Genomic DNA, 18,950 nt, shown 5'->3' with positions numbered 1-18,950 from the left:
GGTGAGGGGGTGAGTGAGGGGTGGGTGAGTGAGGGGGTGAGTAAGGGGGTTGGTGAGGGGGTGAGTGAGTGAGGGGATTGGTGAGGGGGTGAGTGAGGGGGTGAGGGGGTTGGTGAAGGGGTGAGTGAGTGAGGGGGTGAGTGAGGGGGTGAGTGAGTGAGGGGGTGAGTGAGGGGGTTGGTGAGGGGGTGAGTGAGGGGGTGGGTGAGGGGGTGAGTGAGGGGGTGAGTGAGGGGGTTGGTGAGGGGATGAGTGAGGGGGTGAGGGGGTAGGTGAGTGAGGGGGTTGGTGAGGGGGTGAGTGAGTGAGGGGGTTGGTGAGGGGGTGAGTGAGGGGATGAGGGGGTGAGTGAGTGAGGGGGTTGGTGAGGGGGTGAGTGAGGGGGTGAGTGAGGGGGTTGGTGAGGGGGTGAGTGAGGGGGTGAGTGAGGGGGTTGGTGATGGGGTGAGTGAGGGGGTTGGTGAGGGGGTTGGTGAGGGGGTGAGTGAGTGAGGGGATTGGTGAGGGGGTGAGTGAGGGGGTGAGTGAGGGGGTGACTGAGGGGGTTGGTGAGGGGGTGAGGGGGTTTATGAGGGGGTGAGTGAGTGAGGGGATTGGTGAGGGGGTGAGTGAGGGGGTGAGTGAGTGAGGGGGTTGGTGAGGGGGTGAGTGAGGGGATGAGGGGGTGAGTGAGGGGGTTTGTGAGGGGGTGAGTGAGTGAGGGGATTGGTGAAGGGGTGAGTGAGGGGGTAAGTGAGGGGGTGAGTGAGGGGGTTGGTGAGGGGGTGAGTGAGGGGGTTGGTGAGGGGGTTGGTGAGGGGGTGAGTGAGTGAGGGGATTGGTGAGGGGGTGAGTGAGGGGGTGAGTGAGGGGGTGACTGAGGGGGTTGGTGAGGGGGTGAGTTAGGGGGTTGGTGAGGGGGTGAGTGAGTGAGGGGATTGGTGAGGGGGTGAGTGAGGGGGTGAGTGAGGGGTGGGTGAGTGAGGGGGTGAGTAAGGGGGTTGGTGAGGGGGTGAGTGAGTGAGGGGATTGGTGAGGGGGTGAGTGAGGGGGTGAGGGGGTTGGTGAAGGGGTGAGTGAGTGAGGGGGTGAGTGAGGGGGTGAGTGAGTGAGGGGGTGAGTGAGGGGGTTGGTGAGGGGGTGAGTGAGGGGGTGGGTGAGGGGTGAGTGAGGGGGTGAGTGAGGGGGTGAGTGAGGGGGTTGGTGAGGGGATGAGTGAGGGGGTGAGTGGGTGAGGGGGTAGGTGAGTGAGGGGTTGGTGAGGGGGTGAGTGAGTGAGGGGGTTGGTGAGGGGGTGAGTGAGGGGATGAGTGGGTGAGTGAGTGAGGGGGTTGGTGAGGGGGTGAGTTAGGGGGTGAGTGAGGGGGTTGGTGAGGGGGTGAGTGAGGGGGTGAGTGAGGGGGTTGGTGAAGGGGTGAGTGAGTGAGGGGGTGGTGAGGGGGTGAGTGAGGGGGTGGGTGAGGGGGTGAGTGAGTGAGGGGGTGGGTGAGTGAGGGGTTTAGTGAGGGGGTGAGTGAGGGGGTGAGTGAGGGGGTTGGTGAGGGGGTGAGTGAGGGGGTGAGTGAGTGAGGGGGTGAGTGAGTGAGGGGGTTGGTGAGGGGGTGAGTGAGTGAGGGGGTGGGTGAGTGAGGGGTTTAGTGAGGGGGTGAGTGAGTGGATGGGTGAGTGAGTGGGGGGGGTTGGTGAGGGGTGAGTGAGGGGGTTGGTGAGGGGGTGAGTGAGGGGGTGAGTGGATGGGTGAGTGAGTGGGGGATTGGTGAGGGGGTGAGTGAGGGGTGGGTGAGTGAGGGGGTGAGTAAGGGGATTGGTGAGGGGGTGAGTGAGGGGGTGAGGGGGTTGGTGAAGGGGTGAGTGAGTGAGGGGGTGAGTGAGGGGGTGAGTGAGTGAGGGGGTGAGTGAGGGGGTTGGTGAGGGGGTGAGTGAGGGGGTGGGTGAGGGGGTGAGTGAGGGGGTGAGTGAGGGGGTTGGTGAGGGGATGAGTGAGGGGGTGAGGGGGTAGGTGAGTGAGGGGGTTGGTGAGGGGGTGAGTGAGTGAGGGGGTTGGTGAGGGGGTGAGTGAGGGGATGAGGGGGTGAGTGAGTGAGGGGGTTGGTGAGGGGGTGAGTGAGGGGGTGAGTGAGGGGGTTGGTGAGGGGGTGAGTGAGGGGGTGAGTGAGGGGGTTGGTGATGGGGTGAGTGAGGGGGTTGGTGAGGGGGTTGGTGAGGGGGTGAGTGAGTGAGGGGATTGGTGAGGGGGTGAGTGAGGGGGTGAGTGAGGGGGTGACTGAGGGGGTTGGTGAGGGGGTGAGGGGGTTTATGAGGGGGTGAGTGAGTGAGGGGATTGGTGAGGGGGTGAGTGAGGGGGTGAGTGAGTGAGGGGGTTGGTGAGGGGGTGAGTGAGGGGATGAGGGGGTGAGTGAGGGGGTTTGTGAGGGGGTGAGTGAGTGAGGGGATTGGTGAAGGGGTGAGTGAGGGGGTAAGTGAGGGGGTGAGTGAGGGGGTTGGTGAGGGGGTGAGTGAGGGGGTTGGTGAGGGGGTTGGTGAGGGGGTGAGTGAGTGAGGGGATTGGTGAGGGGGTGAGTGAGGGGGTGAGTGAGGGGGTGACTGAGGGGGTTGGTGAGGGGGTGAGTTAGGGGGTTGGTGAGGGGGTGAGTGAGTGAGGGGATTGGTGAGGGGGTGAGTGAGGGGGTGAGTGAGGGGTGGGTGAGTGAGGGGGTGAGTAAGGGGGTTGGTGAGGGGGTGAGTGAGTGAGGGGATTGGTGAGGGGGTGAGTGAGGGGGTGAGGGGGTTGGTGAAGGGGTGAGTGAGTGAGGGGGTGAGTGAGGGGGTGAGTGAGTGAGGGGGTGAGTGAGGGGGTTGGTGAGGGGGTGAGTGAGGGGGTGGGTGAGGGGGTGAGTGAGGGGGTGAGTGAGGGGGTGAGTGAGGGGGTTGGTGAGGGGATGAGTGAGGGGGTGAGTGGGTGAGGGGGTAGGTGAGTGAGGGGGTTGGTGAGGGGGTGAGTGAGTGAGGGGGTTGGTGAGGGGGTGAGTGAGGGGATGAGTGGGTGAGTGAGTGAGGGGGTTGGTGAGGGGGTGAGTTAGGGGGTGAGTGAGGGGGTTGGTGAGGGGGTGAGTGAGGGGGTGAGTGAGGGGGTTGGTGAAGGGGTGAGTGAGTGAGGGGGTTGGTGAGGGGGTGAGTGAGGGGGTGGGTGAGGGGGTGAGTGAGTGAGGGGGTGGGTGAGTGAGGGGTTTAGTGAGGGGGTGAGTGAGGGGGTGAGTGAGGGGGTTGGTGAGGGGGTGAGTGAGGGGGTGAGTGAGTGAGGGGGTGAGTGAGTGAGGGGGTTGGTGAGGGGGTGAGTGAGTGAGGGGGTGGGTGAGTGAGGGGTTTAGTGAGGGGGTGAGTGAGTGGATGGGTGAGTGAGTGGGGGGGGTTGGTGAGGGGTGAGTGAGGGGGTTGGTGAGGGGGTGAGTGAGGGGGTGAGTGGATGGGTGAGTGAGTGGGGGCTAATGCCCCACTCGCCACTCCCCATTAGGTGGGGGCCGATGCCCTCCCCCCCACCCGCCATTTGGGGGGGGGAGGGTCAATGACGTCATCCGCCCACTCGCGCTTCAACCGCGCGGATGACGTAATGGTTTGACTGACGGCTGCTCAGAGTTAATTAAAAACTCCTACTAAGCCCTTGTGTCAACAAGCCAATGGCGCCCCGAATAGATCAATAATTAATAATTAATTAATTATTTGGCGCACTGACCGCTGTCCCACCGCTCTTCACACAGACACATACACAGACACACAGACACACACACAGACACACAAAGACAAAGATCCCCCATATAGCCTTAACAGACTGTAGGGGCAAGTGCTGTTAGCGAGCACCTATGAAGGCCGGAACGGTACACGAGGGGGTGGGTGGCCAGTACCACGCCCGACCGCCTTTGTCTCCCCAGTCGCGATGTTTACACACCGCACCAGGTACTCATTTGAGGCTGAGTCGACCTAGGGGAGGCCCGGGACTGGTTCAGATAATCGTCACTGGTGTTGGCCGTGAGCGGGAATCGAACCCGGGTCGCCAGGTTCATAGCGCAGCGTAGCGCTAACCGCTACACTATCGCTCCCCACACACAGTACATACACAGTCACACACACACAGTCACATACACAGACACACAGACACACACACACAGACACACACACAGACACACAGACAGACACATACACACAGACACACAGACACACACACAGACACACACACAGACACACACACAGACACACACACAGACACACAGACAGACACATACACACAGACACAGACAGACACACAGACACACACACAGACACACACACAGACACACACACATACACAGACACACAGACACACACACAGACACACACACAGACACACAGACAGACACATACACACAGACACACAGACAGACACACAGACACACACACAGACACACACACAGACACACAGACAGACACACAGACACACACACAGACACACACACAGACACACAGACAGACACATACACACAGACACACACACAGACAGACACACACAGACACACAGACAGACACACAGACACACAGAAACACACAGACACACACAGACAGACACACAGACAGACACACACACAGACACACACAGACAGACACACACACACAGACACACACACACAGACACACACACACACAGACACACACACAGACACACAGACAGACACACACACAGACAGACACACACACAGACAGACACACACACACAGACACACACACAGACAGACACACACACAGACACACAGACACACACACACAGACACACACAGACACACAGACAGACACACAGACAGACACACACACAGACACACACACAGACACCACGTGCACCACGTGTCACAACGTCAGTCTGTGCTAAGGGCTTCATTATTGAAGCTCCGTCATTATTGTGGCTCTGTCGTCCCGACAGGTTTGTTCCTTTCACCTGAAGAAGGCCGCTTGTGTCGTGGCCGAAACGTCGTGAGAATTTTATTGTGTTTTATTTTATTATTTTATTATTCTCATTCTACGTGGTGGTGGTGACTTTAATACCGAAAGAACCAAAGAAGATACTCTACGGGTCTCTGTGTGAGTCACTGGGTCTCTATGTGAGTCTGTGGGTCTCTGTGTGAGTCTATGGGTCTCTGTGTGAGTAGTCTATGGGTCTCTGTGTGAGTAGTCTATGGGTCTCTGTGTGAGTTTATGGGACTTTGTGTGAGTAGTCTATGGGTCTTTGTGTGAGTAGTCTATGGGTCTTTGTGTGAGTAGTCTATGGGTCTCTGTGTGAGTAGTCTATGGGTCTCTGTGTGAGTTTATGGGACTTTGTGTGAGTAGTCTATGGGTCTTTGTGTGAGTAGTCTATGGGTCTTTGTGTGAGTCAATGGGTCTCTGTGTGAGTAGTCTATGGGTCTCTGTGTGAGTTTATGGGACTTTGTGTGAGTAGTCTATGGGTCTTTGTGTGAGTCAATGGGTCTCTATGCGAGTCAGTGGGTCTCTGTGTGAGTCTGTGGATCTCTGTGTGCGTAGTCTATGGGTCTCTGTGTGAGTCTGTGGGTCTCTGTGTGGTGAGTCTATGGGTCTCTGTGTGCGTAGTCTATGGGTCTCTGTGTGAGTAGTCTATGGGTCTTTGTGTGAGTCAATGGGTCTCTGTGTGAGTAGTCTATGGGTCTCTGTGTGAGTTTATGGGACTTTGTGTGAGTAGTCTATGGGTCTTTGTGTGAGTCTACGGGTATCTGTGTGAGTCTAATTTTCTCTGTGTGAGTCTGTGGATCTTTGTGTGAGTAGTCTATGGGTCTCTGTGTGAGTCAATGGGTCTCTATGCGAGTAGTGGGTCTCTGTGTGAGTCTGTGGATCTCTGTGTGCGTAGTCTATGGGTCTCTGTGTGAGTCTGTGGGTCTCTGTGTGGTGAGTCTATGGGTCTCTGTGTGCGTAGTCTATGGGTCTCTGTGTGAGTAGTCTATGGGTCTCTGTGTGAGTAGTCTATGGGTCTCTGTGTGAGTAGTCTATGGATCTCTGTGTGAGTAGTCTGTGGGTCTCTGTGTTAGTACTCTATGGGTCTCTGTGTGAGTCTAATTTTCTCTGTGTGAGTAGTCTGTGGGTCTCTGTGTGAGTCAGTGGGTCTCTGTGTGAGTTTATGGGTCTTTGTGTGAGTAGTCTATGGGTCTTTGTGTGAGTCTATGGGTCTCTATGCGAGTCAGTGGGTCTCTGTGTGAGTCAGTGGGTCTCTGTGTGAGTCTGTGGGTCTCTGTGTGAGTCTGGGTCTCTGTGTGAGTAGTCTATGGGTCTCTGTGTGAGTCTGTGGATCTCTGTGTGAGTAGTCTATGGGTCTCTGTGTGAGTTTTTGGGACTTTGTGTGAGTAGTCTATGGGTCTTTGTGTGAGTCAGTGGGTCTCTGTGTGAGTAGTCTATGGGTCTTTGTGTGAGTAGTCTATGGGTCTCTGTGTGAGTTTATGGGTCTTTGTGTGAGTAGTCTATGGGTCTCTGTGTGAGTTTATGGGTCTCTGTGTGAGTAGTCTATGGGTCTCTGTGTGAGTTTATGGGACTTTGTGTCATTAGTCTATGGGTCTTTGTGTGAGTCTATGGGTATCTGTGTGAGTCAATGGGTCTCTGTGTGAGTCAGTGGGTCTCTGTGTGAGTCTAATTTTCTCTGTGCGAGTCTGTGGATCTCTGTGTGAGTAGTCTATGGGTCTCTGTGTGAGTAGTCTATGGGTCTTTGTGTGAGTCTATGGGTCTCTATGCGAGTCAATGGGTCTCTGTGTGAGTCTAATTTTCTCTGTGTGAGTCTAATTTTCTCTGTGTGAGTCTAATAATCTCTGTGTGAGTCTGTGGATCTCTGTGTGAGTAGTCTATGGGTCTCTGTGTGAGTTTATGGGACTTTGTGTGAGTAGTCTATGGGTCTTTGTGTGAGTCTACGGGTATCTGTGTGAGTCTAATTTTCTCTGTGTGAGTCTGTGGATCTTTGTGTGAGTAGTCTATGGGTCTCTGTGTGAGTCAATGGGTCTCTATGCGAGTCAGTGGGTCTCTGTGTGAGTCTGTGGATCTCTGTGTGCGTTGTCTATGGGTCTCTGTGTGAGTCTGTGGATCTCTGTGTGGTGAGTCTATGGGTCTCTGTGTGCGTAGTCTATGGGTCTCTGTGTGAGTAGTCTATGGGTCTCTGTGTGAGTAGTCTATGGGTCTCTGTGTGAGTAGTCTATGGGTCTCTGTGTGAGTCAGTGGGTCTCTGTGTGAGTTTATGGGTCTTTGTGTGAGTAGTCTATAGGTCTTTGTGTGAGTCTATGGGTCTCTATGCGAGTCAGTGGGTCTCTGTGTGAGTCAGTGGGTCTCTGTGTGAGTCTGTGGGGCTCTGTGTGAGTCTGGGTCTCTGTGTGAGTAGTCTATGGGTCTCTGTGTGAGTCTGTGGATCTCTGTGTGAGTAGTCTATGGGTCTCTGTGTGAGTTTTTGGGACTTTGTGTGAGTAGTCTATGGGTCTTTGTGTGAGTCAGTGGGTCTCTGTGTGAGTAGTCTATGGGTCTTTGTGTGAGTAGTCTATGGGTCTCTGTGTGAGTTTATGGGTCTTTGTGTGAGTAGTCTATGGGTCTCTGTGTGAGTTTATGTGTCTCTGTGTGAGTAGTCTATGGGTCTCTGTGTGAGTTTATGGGACTTTGTGTCATTAGTCTATGGGTCTTTGTGTGAGTCTATGGGTATCTGTGTGAGTCAATGGGTCTCTGTGTGAGTCAGTGGGTCTCTGTGTGAGTCTAATTTTCTCTGTGCGAGTCTGTGGATCTCTGTGTGAGTAGTCTATGGGTCTCTGTGTGAGTAGTCTATGGGTCTTTGTGTGAGTCTATGGGTCTCTATGCGAGTCAATGGGTCTCTGTGTGAGTCTAATTTTCTCTGTGTGAGTCTAATTTTCTCTGTGTGAGTCTAATAATCTCTGTGTGAGTCTGTGGATCTCTGTGTGAGTAGTCTATGGGTCTCTGTGTGAGTTTATGGGACTTTGTGTCATTAGTCTATGGGTCTTTGTGTGAGTCTATGGGTATCTGTGTGAGTCAATGGGTCTCTGTGTGAGTCAGTGGGTCTCTGTGTGAGTCTAATTTTCTCTGTGCGAGTCTGTGGATCTCTGTGTGAGTAGTCTATGGGTCTCTGTGTGAGTAGTCTATGGGTCTTTGTGTGAGTCTATGGGTCTCTATGCGAGTCAATGGGTCTCTGTGTGAGTCTAATTTTCTCTGTGTGAGTCTAATTTTCTCTGTGTGAGTCTAATAATCTCTGTGTGAGTCTGTGGATCTCTGTGTGAGTAGTCTATGGGTCTCTGTGTGAGTTTATGGGACTTTGTGTGAGTAGTCTATGGGTCTTTGTGTGAGTCTACGGGTATCTGTGTGAGTCTAATTTTCTCTGTGTGAGTCTGTGGATCTTTGTGTGAGTAGTCTATGGGTCTCTGTGTGAGTCAATGGGTCTCTATGCGAGTCAGTGGGTCTCTGTGTGAGTCTGTGGATCTCTGTGTGCGTAGTCTATGGGTCTCTGTGTGAGTCTGTGGATCTCTGTGTGGTGAGTCTATGGGTCTCTGTGTGCGTAGTCTATGGGTCTCTGTGTGAGTAGTCTATGGGTCTCTGTGTGAATAGTCTATGGGTCTCTGTGTGAGTAGTCTATGGGTCTCTGTGTGAGTCAGTGGGTCTCTGTGTGAGTTTATGGGTCTTTGTGTGAGTAGTCTATGGGTCTTTGTGTGAGTCTATGGGTCTCTATGCGAGTCAGTGGGTCTCTGTGTGAGTCAGTGGGTCTCTGTGTGAGTCTGTGGGTCTCTGTGTGAGTCTGGGTCTCTGTGTGAGTAGTCTATGGGTCTCTGTGTGAGTCTGTGGATCTCTGTGTGAGTAGTCTATGGGTCTCTGTGTGAGTTTTTGGGACTTTGTGTGAGTAGTCTATGGGTCTTTGTGTGAGTCAGTGGGTCTCTGTGTGAGTAGTCTATGGGTCTTTGTGTGAGTAGTCTATGGGTCTCTGTGTGAGTTTATGGGTCTCTGTGTGAGTAGTCTATGGGTCTCTGTGTGAGTTTATGGGACTTTGTGTCATTAGTCTATGGGTCTTTGTGTGAGTCTATGGGTATCTGTGTGAGTCAATGGGTCTCTGTGTGAGTCAGTGGGTCTCTGTGTGAGTCTAATTTCTCTGTGCGAGTCTGTGGATCTCTGTGTGAGTAGTCTATGGGTCTCTGTGTGAGTAGTCTATGGGACTTTGTGTGAGTCTATGGGTCTCTATGCGAGTCAATGGGTCTCTGTGTGAGTCTAATTTTCTCTGTGTGAGTCTAATTTTCTCTGTGTGAGTCTAATAATCTCTGTGTGAGTCTGTGGATCTCTGTGTGAGTAGTCTATGGGTCTCTGTGTGAGTTTATGGGACTTTGTGTGAGTAGTCTATGGGTCTTTGTGTGAGTCTACGGGTATCTGTGTGAGTCTAATTTTCTCTGTGTGAGTCTGTGGATCTTTGTGTGAGTAGTCTATGGGTCTCTGTGTGAGTCAATGGGTCTCTATGCGAGTCAGTGGGTCTCTGTGTGAGTCTGTGGATCTCTGTGTGCGTAGTCTATGGGTCTCTGTGTGAGTCTGTGGATCTCTGTGTGGTGAGTCTATGGGTCTCTGTGTGCGTAGTCTATGGGTCTCTGTGTGAGTAGTCTATGGGTCTCTGTGTGAGTAGTCTATGGGTCTCTGTGTGAGTAGTCTATGGGTCTCTGTGTGAGTAGTCTGTGGGTCTCTGTGTGAGTAGTCTATGGGTCTCTGTGTGAGTCTAATTTTCTCTGTGTGAGTAGTCTGTGGGTCTCTGTGTGAGTCAGTGGGTCTCTGTGTGAGTTTATGGGTCTTTGTGTGAGTAGTCTATGGGTCTTTGTGTGAGTCTATGGGTCTCTGTGTGAGTCTGGGTCTCTGTGTGAGTAGTCTATGGGTCTCTGTGTGAGTCTGTGGATCTCTGTGTGAGTAGTCTATGGGTCTCTGTGTGAGTTTTTGGGACTTTGTGTGAGTAGTCTATGGGTCTTTGTGTGAGTCTATGGGTATCTGTGTGAGTAGTCTATGGGTCTCTGTGTGAGTAGTCTATGGGTATCTGTGTGAGTCAATGGGTCTCTATGCGAGTCAATGGGTCTCTGTGTGAGTCTAATTTTCTCTGTGTGAGTCTGTGGGTCTCTGTGTGAGTAGTCTATGGGTCTCTGTGTGAGTCTATGGGTCTTTGTGTGAGTCAATGGGTCTCTATGCTAGTCAGTGGGTCTCTGTGTGAGTAGTCAATGGGTCTCTGTGTGAGTTTATGGGACTTTGTGTGAGTCAATGGGTCTCTATGCTAGTCAGTGGGTCTCTGTGTGAGTCTAATTTTCTCTGTGTGAGTCTGTGGATCTCTGTGTGAGTAGTCTATGGGTATCTGTGTGAGTCAATGGGTCTCTATGCGAGTCAGTGGGTCTCTGTGTGAGTCTATGGGTCTCTGTGTGATGAGTCTATGGGTCTCTGTGTGAGTAATCTGTGGGTCTCTGTGTGGTGAGTCTATGGGTCTCTGTGTGAGTAGTCTATGGGTCTCTGTGTGAGTAGTTTATGGGTCTCTGTGTGAGTCTATGGGTCTCTGTGTGAGTCAATGGGTCTCTGTGTGAGTCAATGGGTCTCTGTGTGAGCCTAATTTTCTCTGTGTGAGTCTGTGGGTCTCTGTGTGAGTCAATGGGTATCTGTGTGAGTCTAATTTTCTCTTTGTGAGTCTTTGGGTCTCTGTGTGAGTCGTCTGTGGGTCTCTGTGTGAGTAGTCTATGGGTCTCTGTGTGAGTCTATGGGTCTTTGTGTGAGTAGTTTATGGGTCTTTGTGTGAGTCTATGGGTATCTATGCGAGTCAATGGGTCTCTGTGTGAGTCTAATTTTCTCTGTGTGAGTCTAATTTTCTCTCTGTGAGTCTAATTTTCTGTGTGAGTCTAATATTCTCTGTGTAAGTCTGTGGGTCTCTGTGTGAGTCTAATTTTCTCTGTGTGAGTCTAATATTCTCTGTGTGAGTCTGTGGGTCTCTGTGTGAGTCTTTTTTTCTCTGTGTGAGTCTGTGGGTCTCTGTGTGAGTAGTCTATGGGTCTTTGTGTGAGTTTATGGGACTTTGTGTGAGTAGTATATGGGTCTTTGTGTGAGTCTATGGGTCTCTGTGTGAGTAGTCTATGGGTCTTTGTGTGAGTCTATGGGTCTCTGTGTGAGTCTAATTTTCTCTGTGTGAGTCTGTGGGTCTCTGTGTGAGTCAATGGCTATCTGTGTGAGTCTAATTTTCTCTGTGTGAGTCTGTGGGTCTCTGTGTGAGTAGTCTGACCCATAGACTACTCACACAGAGACCCATAGACTACTCACACAGAGATCCACAGACTCGCACAGAGAAAATTAGACTCACACAGAGACCCACTGACTCACACAGAGACCCATTGACTCACACAGATACCCATAGACTCACACAAAGACCCATAGACTAATGACACAAAGTCCCATAAACTCACACAGAGACCCATAGACTACTCACACAGAGACCCATAAACTCACACAGAGACCCATAGACTACTCACACAAAGACCCATAGACTCACCACACAGAGACCCACTGACTCATCACACAGAGACCCATAGACTCACCACACAGAGACCCATAGACTCACCACACAGAGACCCATGGACTTAACACACAGAGACCCATAGACTCATCACACAGAGACCCACAGACTCACCACACAGACACCCATAGACTCACCACACAGAGACCCATAGACTCATCACACAGAGACCCATAGACTCACCACAGAGAGACCCATAGACTCACCACACAGAGACCCATAGACTCACCACACAGAGACCCATAGACTCACCACACAGAGACCCATAGACTACTCACACAGAGACCCACAGACTACTCACACAGAGACCCATAGACTCACCACACAGAGACCCATAGACTCACCACACAGAAACCCATAGACTACTCACACAGAGACCCACAGACTACTCACACAAAGACCCATAGACTCACCACACAGAGACCCATAGACTCATCACACAGAGACCCACAGACTCCCCACACAGAGACCCATAGACTCATCACACAGACACCCATAGACTCACCACACAGAGACCCATAGACTCCCCACACAGAGACCCATAGACTCACCACACAGAGACCCATAGACTCCCCACACAGAGACCCATAGACTCCCCACACAGAGACCCATAGACTCATCACACAGAGACCCATAGACTCACCACACAGAGACCCATAGACTCACCACACAGAGACCCATAGACTCACCACACAGAGACCCATAGACTCATCACACAGACACCCATAGACTACTCACACAGAGACCCACAGACTCACACAGAGACCCATAGACTACTCACACAGAGACCCACAGACTACTCACACAGAGAAAATTAGACTCACACAGAGACCCATAGACTACTCACACAGAGACCCACAGACTACTCACACAGAGACCCATAGACTACTCACACAGAGACCCATAGACTACTCACACAGAGACCCATAGACTACTCACACAGAGACCCATAGACTACGCACACAGAGACCCATAGACTCACCACACAGAGATCCACAGACTCACACAGAGACCCATAGACTACGCACACAGAGATCCACAGACTCACAAAGAGACCCACTGACTCGCATAGAGACCCATTGACTCACACAGAGACCCATAGACTACTCACACAAAGATCCACAGACTCACACAGAGAAAATTAGACTCACACAGATACCCCTAGACTCACACACAGACCCATAGACTACTCACACAAAGTCCCATAAACTCACACAGAGACCCATAGACTACTCACACAGAGATCCACAGACTCACACAGAGATTATTAGACTCACACAGAGAATATTAGACTCACACAGAGAAAATTAGACTCACATAGAGACCCATTGACTCGCATAGAGACCCATAGACTCACACAAAGACCCATAGACTACTCACACAGAGACCCATAGACTACTCACACAGAGACCCACAGACTACTCACACAGAGACCCATAGACTCACCACACAGAGACCCATAGACTCACCACACAGAGACCCATAGACTACTCACACAGAGACCCACAGACTACTCACACAAATACCCATAGACTCACCACACAGAGACCCATAGACTCATCACACAGAGACCCACAGACTCCCCACACAGAGACCCATAGACTCATCACACAGACACCCATAGACTCACCACACAGAGACCCATAGACTCCCCACACAGAGACCCATAGACTCACCACACAGAGACCCATAGACTCCCCACACAGAGACCCATAGACTCCCCACACAGAGACCCATAGACTCATCACACAGAGACCCATAGACTCACCACACAGAGACCCATAGACTCACCACACAGAGACCCATAGACTAACCACACAGAGACCCATAGACTCATCACACAGACACCCATAGACTACTCACACAGAGACCCATAGACTACTCACACAGAGACCCACAGACTCACACAGAGACCCATAGACTACTCACACAGAGACCCACAGACTACTCACACAGAGACCCATAGACTACTCACACAGAGACCCATAGACTCATATACAACATGGCAACCAGCACAATGTCTACCAAGCTGACTTGGAAGTCACCTATACAAGACAACCAGCACAATGTCCCAAATGCAATATGGCTGACTTGGAAGTCACCTATACAACATGGCAACCAGCACAATGTCCCCCATGCAATATGGCTGACTTGGAAGTCACCTATACAATACAACCAGCACAATGTCCCCCAAGCAATATGGCTGACTTGGAAGTCACCTATACAACATGGCAACCAGCACAATGTCCCCCATGCAATATGGCTGACTTGGAAGTCACCTATAGGACATGGCCACCAGCACAATGTCCCCCATGCAATATGGCTGACTTGGAAGTCACCTATACAATACAACCAGCACAATGTCCCCCATGCAATATGGCTGACTTGGAAGTCACCTATACAATACAACCAGCACAATGTCCCCCATGCAATATGGCTGAATTGGAAGTCACCTATACAACACAACCAGCACAATGTCCCCCATGCAATATGGCTGACTTGGAAGTCACCTATACAAGACAACCAGCACAATGTCCCCCATGCAATATGGCTGACTTGGAAGTCACCTATAGAACATGGCCACCAGCACAATGTCCCCCATGCAATATGGCTGACTTGGAAGTCACCTATACAACATGGCAACCAGCACAATGTCCCCCAAGCAATATGGCTGACTTGGAAGTCACCTTTACAACATGGCAACCAGCACAATGTCTACCAAGCAATATGGCTGACTTGGAAGTCACCTATAGAACATGGCAACCAGCACAATGTCCCCCAAGCAATGTGGCTGACTTAAAAGTCACCTATACAAGACAACCAGCACAATTTCCCCCATGCAATATGGCTGACTTGGAAGTCACCTATAGGACATGGCAACCAGCACAATGTCCCCCATGCAATATGGCTGACTTGTAAGTCACCTATACAACATGGCAACCAGCACAATGTCCCCCATGCAATATGGCTGACTTGGAAGTCACCTATACAACATGGCAACCAGCACAATGTCCCCCATGCAATATGGCTTACTTGGAAGTCACCTTTACAACATGGCCACCAGCACAATGTCCCCCATGCAATATGGCTGACTTGGAAGTCACCTATACAATACAACCAGCACAATGTCCCCATGCAACACGGCTGACCTGGAAGTCACCTATACAAGACAACCAGCACAATGTCCCCCATGCAATATGGCTGACTTGGAAGTCACCTATACAACACAACCAGCACAATGTCCCCCAAGCAATATGGCTCACTTGGAAGTCACCTATACAACATGGCAACCAGCACAATGTCCCCCATGCAATATGGCTGACTTGGAAGTCACCTATTGGACATGGCAACCAGCACAATGTCCCCCATGCAATATGGCTGACTTGGAAGTCACCTATAGAACATGGCCACCAGCACAATGTCCCCCAAGCAATATGGCGCACTTGGAAGTCACCTATACAATACAACCAGCACAATGTCCCCCATGCAATATGGCTGACTTGGCAGTCACCTATACAATACAACCAGCACAATGTCCCCCATGCAATATGGCTGACTTGGAAGTCACCTATACAACACAACCAGCACAATGTCCCCCATGCAATATGGCTGACTTGGAAGTCACCTATACAACACAACCAGCACAATGTCCCCCATGCAATATGGCTGACTTGGAAGTCACCTATACAACACAACCAGCACAATGTCCCCCATGCAATATGGCTGACTTGGAAGTCACCTATACAAGACAAGCAGCACAATGTCCCCCATGCAATATGGCTGACTTGGAAGTCACCTATACAAGACAACCAGCACAATGTCCCAAATGCAATATGGCTGACTTGGAAGTCACCTATAGAACATGGCCACCAGCACAATGTCCCCCATGCAATATGGCTGACTTGGAAGTCACCTATACAACATGGCAACCAGCACAATTTCCCCCGAGCAATATGGCTGACTTGGAAGTCACCTATACAATACAACCAGCACAATGTCCCCCAAGCAATATGGCTGACTTGGAAGTCACCTATACAAGACAACCAGCACAATGTCCCCCAAGCAATATGGCTGACTTGGAAGTCACCTATAGGACATGGCCACCAGCACAATGTCCCCCATGCAATATGGCTGACTTGGAAGTCACCTATACAATACAACCAGCACAATGTCCCCCATGCAATATGTCTGACGTGGAAGTCACCTATACAATACAACCAGCACAATGTCCCCCAAGCAATATGGCTGACTTGGAAGTCACCTATAGAACATGGCAACCAGCACAATGTCCCCCAAGCAATATGGCTGACTTGGAAGTCACCTATACAAGACAACCAGCACAATGTCCCCCATGCAATATGGCTGACTTGGAAGTCACCTATAGGACATGGCAACCAGCACAATGTCCCCCATGCAATATGGCTGACTTGGAAGTCACCTATAGAACATGGCCACCAGCACAATGTCCCCCATGCAATATGGCTGACTTGGAAGCCACCTATACAATACAACCAGCACAATGTCCCCCAAGCAATATGGCTGACTTGGAAGTCACCTATACAAGACAACCAGCACAATGTCCCCCATGCAATATGGCTGACTTGGAAGTCACCTATACAATACAACCAGCACAATGTCCCCCATGCAATATGGCTGTATTGGAAGTCACCTATACAACACAACCAGCACAATGTCCCCCATGCAATATGGCTGACTTGGAAGTCACCTATACAAGACAACCAGCACATTGTCCCAAATGCAATATGGCTGACTTGGAAGTCACCTATAGAACATGGCCACCAGCACAATGTCCCCCATGCAATATGGCTGACTTGGAAGTCACCTATACAACATGGCAACCAGCACAATGTCCCCCATGCAATATGGCTGACTTGGAAGTCACCTATACAATACAACCAGCACAATGTCCCCCAAGCAATATGGCTGACTTGGAAGTCACCTATACAAGACAAGCAGCACAATGTCCCCCATGCAATATGGCTGACTTGGAAGTCACCTATAGGACATGGCCACCAGCACAATGTCCCCCATGCAATATGGCTGACTTGGAAGTCACCTATACAATACAACCAGCACAATGTCCCCCATGCAATATGGCTGACTTGGAAGTCACCTATACAATACAACCAGCACAATGTCCCTCATGCAATATGGCTGATTTGGAAGTCACCTATACAACACAACCAGCACAATGTCCCCCATGCAATATGGCTGACTTGGAAGTCACCTATACAAGACAACCAGCACAATGTCCCCCAAGCAATATGGCTGACTTGGAAGTCACCTATAGGACATGGCCACCAGCACAATGTCCCCCATGCAATATGGCTGACTTGGAAGTCACCTATACAATACAACCAGCACAATGTCCCCCATGCAATATGGCTGACGTGGAAGTCACCTATACAATACAACCAGCACAATGTCCCCCAAGCAATATGGCTGACTTGGAAGTCACCTATAGAACATGGCAACCAGCACAATGTCCCCCAAGCAATATGGCTGACTTGGAAGTCACCTATACAAGACAACCAGCACAATGTCCCCCATGCAATATGGCTGACTTGGAAGTCACCTATAGGACATGGCAACCAGCACAATGTCCCCCATGCAATATGGCTGACTTGGAAGTCACCTATAGAACATGGCCACCAGCACAATGTCCCCCATGCAATATGGCTGACTTGGAAGTCACCTATACAATACAACCAGCACAATGTCCCCCAAGCAATATGGCTGACTTGGAAGTCACCTATAAGACAACCAGCACAATGTCCCCCATGCAATATGGCTGACTTGGAAGTCACCTATACAATACAACCAGCACAATGTCCCCCATGCAATATGGCTGTATTGGAAGTCACCTATACAACACAACCAGCACAATGTCCCCCATGCAATATGGCTGACTTGGAAGTCACCTATACAAGACAACCAGCACAATGTCCCAAATGCAATATGGCTGACTTGGAAGTCACCTATAGAACATGGCCACCAGCACAATGTCCCCCATGCAATATGGCTGACTTGGAAGTCACCTATACAACATGGCAACCAGCACAATTTCCCCCGAGCAATATGGCTGACTTGGAAGTCACCTATACAATACAACCAGCACAATGTCCCCCAAGCAATATGGCTGACTTGGAAGTCACCTATACAAGACAACCAGCACAATGTCCCCCAAGCAATATGGCTGACTTGGAAGTCACCTATAGGACATGGCCACCAGCACAATGTCCCCCATGCAATATGGCTGACTTGGAAGTCACCTATACAATACAACCAGCACAATGTCCCCCATGCAATATGGCTGACGTGGAAGTCACCTATACAATACAACCAGCACAATGTCCCCCAAGCAATATGGCTGACTTGGAAGTCACCTATAGAACATGGCAACCAGCACAATGTCCCCCAAGCAATATGGCTGACTTGGAAGTCACCTATACAAGACAACCAGCACAATGTCCCCCATGCAATATGGCTGACTTGGAAGTCACCTATAGGACATGGCAACCAGCACAATGTCCCCCATGCAATATGGCTGACTTGGAAGTCACCTATAGAACATGGCCACCAGCACAATGTCCCCCATGCAATATGGCTGACTTGGAAGTCACCTATACAATACAACCAGCACAATGTCCCCCAAGCAATATGGCTGACTTGGAAGTCACCTATACAAGACAACCAGCACAATGTCCCCCATGCAATATGGCTGACTTGGAAGTCACATATACAATACAACCAGCACAATGTCCCCCATGCAATATGGCGGTATTGGAAGTCACCTATACAACACAACCAGCACAATATCCCCCATGCAATATGGCTGACTTGGAAGTCACCTATACAAGACAACCAGCACAATGTCCCAAATGCAATATGGCTGACTTGGAAGTCACCTATAGAACATGGCCACCAGCACAATGTCCCCCATGCAATATGGCTGACTTGGAAGTCACCTATACAACATGGCAACCAGCACAATGTCCCCCATGCAATATGGCTGACTTGGAAGTCACCTATACAATACAACCAGCACAATGTCCCCCAAGCAATATGGCTGACTTGGAAGTCACCTATACAAGACAACCAGCACAATGTCCCCCATGCAATATGGCTGACTTGGAAGTCACCTATAGGACATGGCCACTAGCACAATGTCCCCCATGCAATATGGCTGACTTGGAAGTCACCTATACAATACAACCAGCACAATGTCCCCCATGCAATATGGCTGACTTGGAAGTCACCTATACAATACAACCAGCACAATGTCCCTCATGCAATATGGCTGATTTGGAAGTCACCTATACAACACAACCAGCACAATGTCCCCCATGCAATATGGCTGACTTGGAAGTCACCTATACAAGACAACCAGCACAATGTC

This window comes from Petromyzon marinus, unplaced genomic scaffold (genome assembly GCF_048934315.1).
Source record: "Petromyzon marinus isolate PM22_M1 ecotype Great Lakes invasive population unplaced genomic scaffold, UKy_Petmar_22M1.pri1.0 PM_G_Scaffold_108, whole genome shotgun sequence".
NCBI classification, from domain to species: Eukaryota; Metazoa; Chordata; class Hyperoartia; order Petromyzontiformes; family Petromyzontidae; genus Petromyzon; species Petromyzon marinus.
The sequence above is the reverse complement of the archived record's forward strand: the minus strand, read 5'-3'. Positions refer to the sequence as shown.